Source organism: Gigantopelta aegis, chromosome 5, assembly GCF_016097555.1.
Source record: "Gigantopelta aegis isolate Gae_Host chromosome 5, Gae_host_genome, whole genome shotgun sequence".
Lineage (NCBI taxonomy): Eukaryota > Metazoa > Mollusca > Gastropoda > Neomphalida > Peltospiridae > Gigantopelta > Gigantopelta aegis.
In genome coordinates this window covers 39,319,871-39,328,760 of record NC_054703.1, presented here as the reverse complement: position 1 = coordinate 39,328,760, position 8,890 = coordinate 39,319,871, and positions in this window count along the sequence as shown.

Sequence of the window (8,890 nt, the reverse complement as noted above, 5' to 3'; positions counted from 1 at the left end):
TGCTGTTATACAAGTGGCACCATACCACTTGTACAGTTGTTATCAGTTAGTACTACATATAACAAGTTACTTTAGACCCTATGTCTGACCACCACCTCGTGTTGCTGTTATACAAGTGGTACCATATCACTTGTACAGTTGTTATCAGTTAGTACTACATATAACAAGTTACTTTAGACCCTATGTCTGACCACCGCCTCGTGTTGCTGTTATACAAGTGGCACCATACCACTGTCACAGTTGTTATCAGTTAGTACTACATATAACAAGTTACTTTAGACCCTATGTCTGACCACCGCCTCGTGTTGCTGTTATACAAGTGGCACCATACCACTGTCACAGTTGTTATCAGTTAGTACTACATATAACAAGTTACTTTAGACCCTATGTCTGACCACCGCCTCGTGTTGCTGTTATACAAGTGGCACCATACCACTTGTACAGTTGTTATCAGTTAGTACTACATATAACAAGTTACTTTAGACCCTATGTCTGACCACCGCCTCGTGTTGCTGTTATACAAGTGGCACCATACCACTTGTACAGTTGTTATCAGTTAGTACTACATATAACAAGTTACTTTAGACCCTATGTCTGACCACCGCCTCGTGTTGCTGTTATACAAGTGGCACCATACCACTTGTACAGTTGTTATCAGTTAGTACTACATATAACAAGTTACTTTAGACCCTATGTCTGACCACCGCCTCGTGTTGCTGTTATACAAGTGGCACCATATCACTTGTACAGTTGTTATCAGTTAGTACTACATATAACAAGTTACTTTAGACCCTATGTCTGACCACCGCCTCGTGTTGCTGTTATACAAGTGGCACCATACCACTTGTCACAGTTGTTATCAGTTAGTACTACATATAACAAGTTACTTTAGACCCTATGTCTGACCACCGCCTCGTGTTGCTGTTATACAAGTGGCACCATACCACTGTCACAGTTGTTATCAGTTAGTACTACATATAACAAGTTACTTTAGACCCTATGTCTGACCACCGCCTCGTGTTGCTGTTATACAAGTGGCACCATACCACTTGTACAGTTGTTATCAGTTAGTACTACATATAACAAGTTACTTTAGACCCTATGTCTGACCACCGCCTCGTGTTGCTGTTATACAAGTGGCACCATACCACTTGTCACAGTTGTTATCAGTTAGTACTACATATAACAAGTTACTTTAGACCCTATGTGACCACCGCCTCGTGTTGCTGTTATACAAGTGGCACCATACCACTTGTACAGTTGTTATCAGTTAGTACTACATATAACAAGTTACTTTAGACCCTATGTCTGACCACCGCCTCGTGTTGCTGTTATACAAGTGGCACTATACCACTTGTCACAGTTGTTATCAGTTAGTACTACATATAACAAGTTACTTTAGACCCTATGTCTGACCACCGCCCGTGTTGCTGTTATACAAGTGGCACTATACTTGTCACAGTTGTTATCAGTTAGTACTACATATAACAAGTTACTTTAGACCCTATGTCTGACCACCGCCTCGTGTTGCTGTTATACAAGTGGCACCATACCACTGTCACAGTTGTTATCAGTTAGTACTACATATAACAAGTTACTTTAGACCCTATGTCTGACCACCGCCTCGTGTTGCTGTTATACAAGTGGCACCATACCACTGTCACAGTTGTTATCAGTTAGTACTACATATAACAAGTTACTTTAGACCCTATGTCTGACCACCGCCCCGTGTTGCTGTTATACAAGTGGCACCATACCACTGTCACAGTTGTTATCAGTTAGTACTACATATAACAAGTTACTTTAGACCCTATGTCTGACCACCGCCTCGTGTTGCTGTTATACAAGTGGCACCATACCACTGTCACAGTTGTTATCAGTTAGTACTACATATAACAAGTTACTTTAGACCCTATGTCTGACCACCGCCTCGTGTTGCTGTTATACAAGTGGCACCATACCACTGTCACAGTTGTTATCAGTTAGTACTACATATAACAAGTTACTTTAGACCCTATGTCTGACCACCGCCTCGTGTTGCTGTTATACAAGTGGCACCATACCACTTGCACAGTTGTTATCAGTTAGTACTACATATAACAAGTTACTTTAGACCCTATGTCTGACCACCGCCTCGTGTTGCTGTTATACAAGTGGCACCATACCACTGTCACAGTTGTTATCAGTTAGTACTACATATAACAAGTTACTTTAGACCCTATGTCTGACCACCGCCTCGTGTTGCTGTTATACAAGTGGCACCATACCACTGTCACAGTTGTTATCAGTTAGTACTACATATAACAAGTTACTTTAGACCCTATGTCTGACCACCGCCTCGTGTTGCTGTTATACAAGTGGCACCATACCACTGTCACAGTTGTTATCAGTTAGTACTACATATAACAAGTTACTTTAGACCCTATGTCTGACCACCGCCTCGTGTTGCTGTTATACAAGTGGCACCATACCACTGTCACAGTTGTTATCAGTTAGTACTACATATAACAAGTTACTTTAGACCCTATGTCTGACCACCGCCTCGTGTTGCTGTTATACAAGTGGCACTATACCACTGTCACAGTTGTTATCAGTTAGTACTACATATAACAAGTTACTTTAGACCCTATGTCTGACCACCGCCTCGTGTTGCTGTTATACAAGTGGCACCATACCACTGTCACAGTTGTTATCAGTTAGTACTACATATAACAAGTTACTTTAGACCCTATGTCTGACCACCGCCTCGTGTTGCTGTTATACAAGTGGCACCATACCACTGTCACAGTTGTTATCAGTTAGTACTACATATAACAAGTTACTTTAGACCCTATGTCTGACCACCGCCTCGTGTTGCTGTTATACAAGTGGCACCATACCACTGTCACAGTTGTTATCAGTTAGTACTACATATAACAAGTTACTTTAGACCCTATGTCTGACCACCGCCTCGTGTTGCTGTTATACAAGTGGCACCATACCACTGTCACAGTTGTTATCAGTTAGTACTACATATAACAAGTTACTTTAGACCCTATGTCTGACCACCGCCTCGTGTTGCTGTTATACAAGTGGCACCATATACACACTGTCACAGTTGTTATCAGTTAGTACTACATATAACAAGTTACTTTAGACCCTATGTCTGACCACCGCCTCGTGTTGCTGTTATACAAGTGGCACCATACCACTGTCACAGTTGTTATCAGTTAGTACTACATATAACAAGTTACTTTGACCCTATGTCTGACCACCGCCTCGTGTTGCTGTTATACAAGTGGCACCATACCACTGTCACAGTTGTTATCAGTTAGTACTACATATAACAAGTTACTTTAGACCCTATGTCTGACCACCGCCTCGTGTTGCTGTTATACAAGTGGCACCATACCACTGTCACAGTTGTTATCAGTTAGTACTACATATAACAAGTTACTTTAGACCCTATGTCTGACCACCGCCTCGTGTTGCTGTTATACAAGTGGCACCATACCACTTGTCACAGTTGTTATCAGTTAGTACTACATATAACAAGTTACTTTAGACCCTATGTCTGACCACCGCCTCGTGTTGCTGTTATACAAGTGGCACTATACCACTTGCACAGTTGTTATCAGTTAGTACTACATATAACAAGTTACTTTAGACCCTATGTCTGACCACCGCCTCGTGTTGCTGTTATACAAGTGGCACCATACCACTGTCACAGTTGTTATCAGTTAGTACTACATATAACAAGTTACTTTAGACCCTATGTCTGACCACCGCCTCGTGTTGCTGTTATACAAGTGGCACCATACCACTGTCACAGTTGTTATCAGTTAGTACTACATATAACAAGTTACTTTAGACCCTATGTCTGACCACCGCCTCGTGTTGCTGTTATACAAGTGGCACCATACCACTGTCACAGTTGTTATCAGTTAGTACTACATATAACAAGTTACTTTAGACCCTATGTCTGACCACCGCCTCGTGTTGCTGTTATACAAGTGGCACCATACCACTGTCACAGTTGTTATCAGTTAGTACTACATATAACAAGTTACTTTAGACCCTATGTCTGACCACCGCCTCGTGTTGCTGTTATACAAGTGGCACCATACCACTGTCACAGTTGTTATCAGTTAGTACTACATATAACAAGTTACTTTAGACCCTATGTCTGACCACCGCCTCGTGTTGCTGTTATACAAGTGGCACTATACCACTGTCACAGTTGTTATCAGTTAGTACTACATATAACAAGTTACTTTAGACCCTATGTCTGACCACCGCCTCGTGTTGCTGTTATACAAGTGGCACCATACCACTTGCACAGTTGTTATCAGTTAGTACTACATATAACAAGTTACTTTAGACCCTATGTCTGACCACCGCCTCGTGTTGCTGTTATACAAGTGGCACCATACCACTGTCACAGTTGTTATCAGTTAGTACTACATATAACAAGTTACTTTAGACCCTATGTCTGACCACCGCCTCGTGTTGCTGTTATACAAGTGGCACCATACCACTTGCACAGTTGTTATCAGTTAGTACTACATATAACAAGTTACTTTAGACCCTATGTCTGACCACCGCCCCGTGTTGCTGTTATACAAGTGGCACTATACCACTGTCACAGTTGTTATCAGTTAGTACTACATATAACAAGTTACTTTAGACCCTATGTCTGACCACCGCCTCGTGTTGCTGTTATACAAGTGGCGCCATACCACTGTCACAGTTGTTATCAGTTACTACTACATATAACAAGTTACTTTAGACCCTATGTCTGACCACCGCCCCGTGTTGCTGTTATACAAGTGGCACTATACCACTGTCACAGTTGTTATCAGTTAGTACTACATATAACAAGTTACTTTAGACCCTATGTCTGACCACCGCCTTGTGTTGCTGTTATACAAGTGGCGCCATATCACTTGCACAGTTGTTATCAGTTAGTACTACATATAACAAGTTACTTTAGACCCTATGTCTGACCACCGCCTCGTGTTGCTGTTATACAAGTGGCACCATACCACTGTCACAGTTGTAATCAGTTAGTACTACATATAACAAGTTACTTTAGACCCTATGTCTGACCACCGCCTCGTGTTGCTGTTATACAAGTGGCACCATACCACTGTCACAGTTGTAATCAGTTAGTACTACATATAACAAGTTACTTTAGACCCTATGTCTGACCACCGCCTCGTGTTGCTGTTATACAAGTGGCACCATACCACTGTCACAGTTGTTGTTATCAGTTAGTACTACATATAACAAGTTACTTTAGACCCTATGTCTGACCACCGCCTCGTGTTGCTGTTATACAAGTGGCACTATACCACTGTCACAGTTGTTATCAGTTAGTACTACATATAACAAGTTACTTTAGACCCTATGTCTGACCACCGCCTCGTGTTGCTGTTATACAAGTGGCACCATACCACTTGCACAGTTGTTATCAGTTAGTACTACATATAACAAGTTACTTTAGACCCTATGTCTGACCACCGCCTCGTGTTGCTGTTATACAAGTGGCACTATACCACTGTCACAGTTGTTATCAGTTAGTACTACATATAACAAGTTACTTTAGACCCTATGTCTGACCACCGCCTCGTGTTGCTGTTATACAAGTGGCACCATACCACTGTCACAGTTGTTATCAGTTAGTACTACATATAACAAGTTACTTTAGACCCTATGTCTGACCACCGCCTCGTGTTGCTGTTATACAAGTGGCACCAACACTGTCACAGTTGTTATCAGTTAGTACTACATATAACAAGTTACTTTAGACCCTATGTCTGACCACCGCCTCGTGTTGCTGTTATACAAGTGGCACCATACCACTGTCACAGTTGTTATCAGTTAGTACTACATATAACAAGTTACTTTAGACCCTATGTCTGACCACCGCCTCGTGTTGCTGTTATACAAGTGGCACCATACCACTGTCACAGTTGTTATCAGTTAGTACTACATATAACAAGTTACTTTAGACCCTATGTCTGACCACCGCCTCGTGTTGCTGTTATACAAGTGGCACTATACCACTTGCACAGTTGTTATCAGTTAGTACTACATATAACAAGTTACTTTAGACCCTATGTCTGACCACCGCCTCGTGTTGCTGTTATACAAGTGGCACCATACCACTGTCACAGTTGTTATCAGTTAGTACTACATATAACAAGTTACTTTAGACCCTATGTCTGACCACCGCCTCGTGTTGCTGTTATACAAGGTGGCACCATACCACTGTCACAGTTGTTATCAGTTAGTACTACATATAACAAGTTACTTTAGACCCTATGTCTGACCACCGCCTCGTGTTGCTGTTATACAAGTGGCACCATACCACTGTCACAGTTGTTATCAGTTAGTACTACATATAACAAGTTACTTTAGACCCTATGTCTGACCACCGCCTCGTGTTGCTGTTATACAAGTGGCACCATACCACTTGCACAGTTGTTATCAGTTAGTACTACATATAACAAGTTACTTTAGACCCTATGTCTGACCACCGCCTCGTGTTGCTGTTATACAAGTGGCACCATACCACTGTCACAGTTGTTATCAGTTAGTACTACATATAACAAGTTACTTTAGACCCTATGTCTGACCACCGCCTCGTGTTGCTGTTATACAAGTGGCACCATACCACTGTCACAGTTGTTATCAGTTAGTACTACATATAACAAGTTACTTTAGACCCTATGTCTGACCACCGCCTCGTGTTGCTGTTATTATACAAGTGGCACATACCACTGTCACAGTTGTTATCAGTTAGTACTACATATAACAAGTTACTTTAGACCCTATGTCTGACCACCGCCTCGTGTTGCTGTTATACAAGTGGCACTATACCACTGTCACAGTTGTTATCAGTTAGTACTACATATAACAAGTTACTTTAGACCCTATGTCTGACCACCGCCTCGTGTTGCTGTTATACAAGTGGCACTATACCACTGTCACAGTTGTTATCAGTTAGTACTACATATAACAAGTTACTTTAGACCCTATGTCTGACCACCGCCTCGTGTTGCTGTTATACAAGTGGCACCATACCACTGTCACAGTTGTTATCAGTTAGTACTACATATAACAAGTTACTTTAGACCCTATGTCTGACCACCGCCTCGTGTTGCTGTTATACAAGTGGCACCATACCACTGTCACAGTTGTTATCAGTTAGTACTACATATAACAAGTTACTTTAGACCCTATGTCTGACCACCGCCTCGTGTTGCTGTTATACAAGTGGCACCATACCACTGTCACAGTTGTTATCAGTTAGTACTACATATAACAAGTTACTTTAGACCCTATGTCTGACCACCGCCTCGTGTTGCTGTTATACAAGTGGCACCATACCACTGTCACAGTTGTTATCAGTTAGTACTACATATAACAAGTTACTTTAGACCCTATGTCTGACCACCGCCTCGTGTTGCTGTTATACAAGTGGCACCATACCACTGTCACAGTTGTTATCAGTTAGTACTACATATAACAAGTTACTTTAGACCCTATGTCTGACCACCGCCTCGTGTTGCTGTTATACAAGTGGCACCATACCACTGTCACAGTTGTTATCAGTTAGTACTACATATAACAAGTTACTTTAGACCCTATGTCTGACCACCGCCTCGTGTTGCTGTTATACAAGTGGCACCATACCACTGTCACAGTTGTTATCAGTTAGTACTACATATAACAAGTTACTTTAGACCCTATGTCTGACCACCGCCTCGTGTTGCTGTTATACAAGTGGCACCATACCACTGTCACAGTTGTTATCAGTTAGTACTACATATAACAAGTTACTTTAGACCCTATGTCTGACCACCGCCCCGTGTTGCTGTTATACAAGTGGCACCATACCACTGTCACAGTTGTTATCAGTTAGTACTACATATAACAAGTTACTTTAGACCCTATGTCTGACCACCGCCTCGTGTTGCTGTTATACAAGTGGCACCATACCACTGTCACAGTTGTTATCAGTTAGTACTACATATAACAAGTTACTTTAGACCCTATGTCTGACCACCGCCCCGTGTTGCTGTTATACAAGTGGCACCATACCACTGTCACAGTTGTTATCAGTTAGTACTACATATAACAAGTTACTTTAGACCCTATGTCTGACCACCGCCTCGTGTTGCTGTTATACAAGTGGCACCATACCACTGTCACAGTTGTTATCAGTTAGTACTACATATAACAAGTTACTTTAGACCCTATGTCTGACCACCGCCTCGTGTTGCTGTTATACAAGTGGCACCATACCACTGTCACAGTTGTTATCAGTTAGTACTACATATAACAAGTTACTTTAGACCCTATGTCTGACCACCGCCTCGTGTTGCTGTTATACAAGTGGCACTATACCACTGTCACAGTTGTTATCAGTTAGTACTACATATAACAAGTTACTTTAGACCCTATGTCTGACCACCGCCCCGTGTTGCTGTTATACAAGTGGCACCATACCACTGTCACAGTTGTTATCAGTTAGTACTACATATAACAAGTTACTTTAGACCCTATGTCTGACCACCGCCTCGTGTTGCTGTTATACAAGTGGCACTATACCACTGTCACAGTTGTTATCAGTTAGTACTACATATAACAAGTTACTTTAGACCCTATGTCTGACCACCGCCTCGTGTTGCTGTTATACAAGTGGCACTATACCACTGTCACAGTTGTTATCAGTTAGTACTACATATAACAAGTTACTTTAGACCCTATGTCTGACCACCGCCTCGTGTTGCTGTTATACAAGTGGCACCATACCACTGTCACAGTTGTTATCAGTTAGTACTACATATAACAAGTTACTTTAGACCCTATGTCTGACCACCGCCTCGTGTTGCTGTTATAC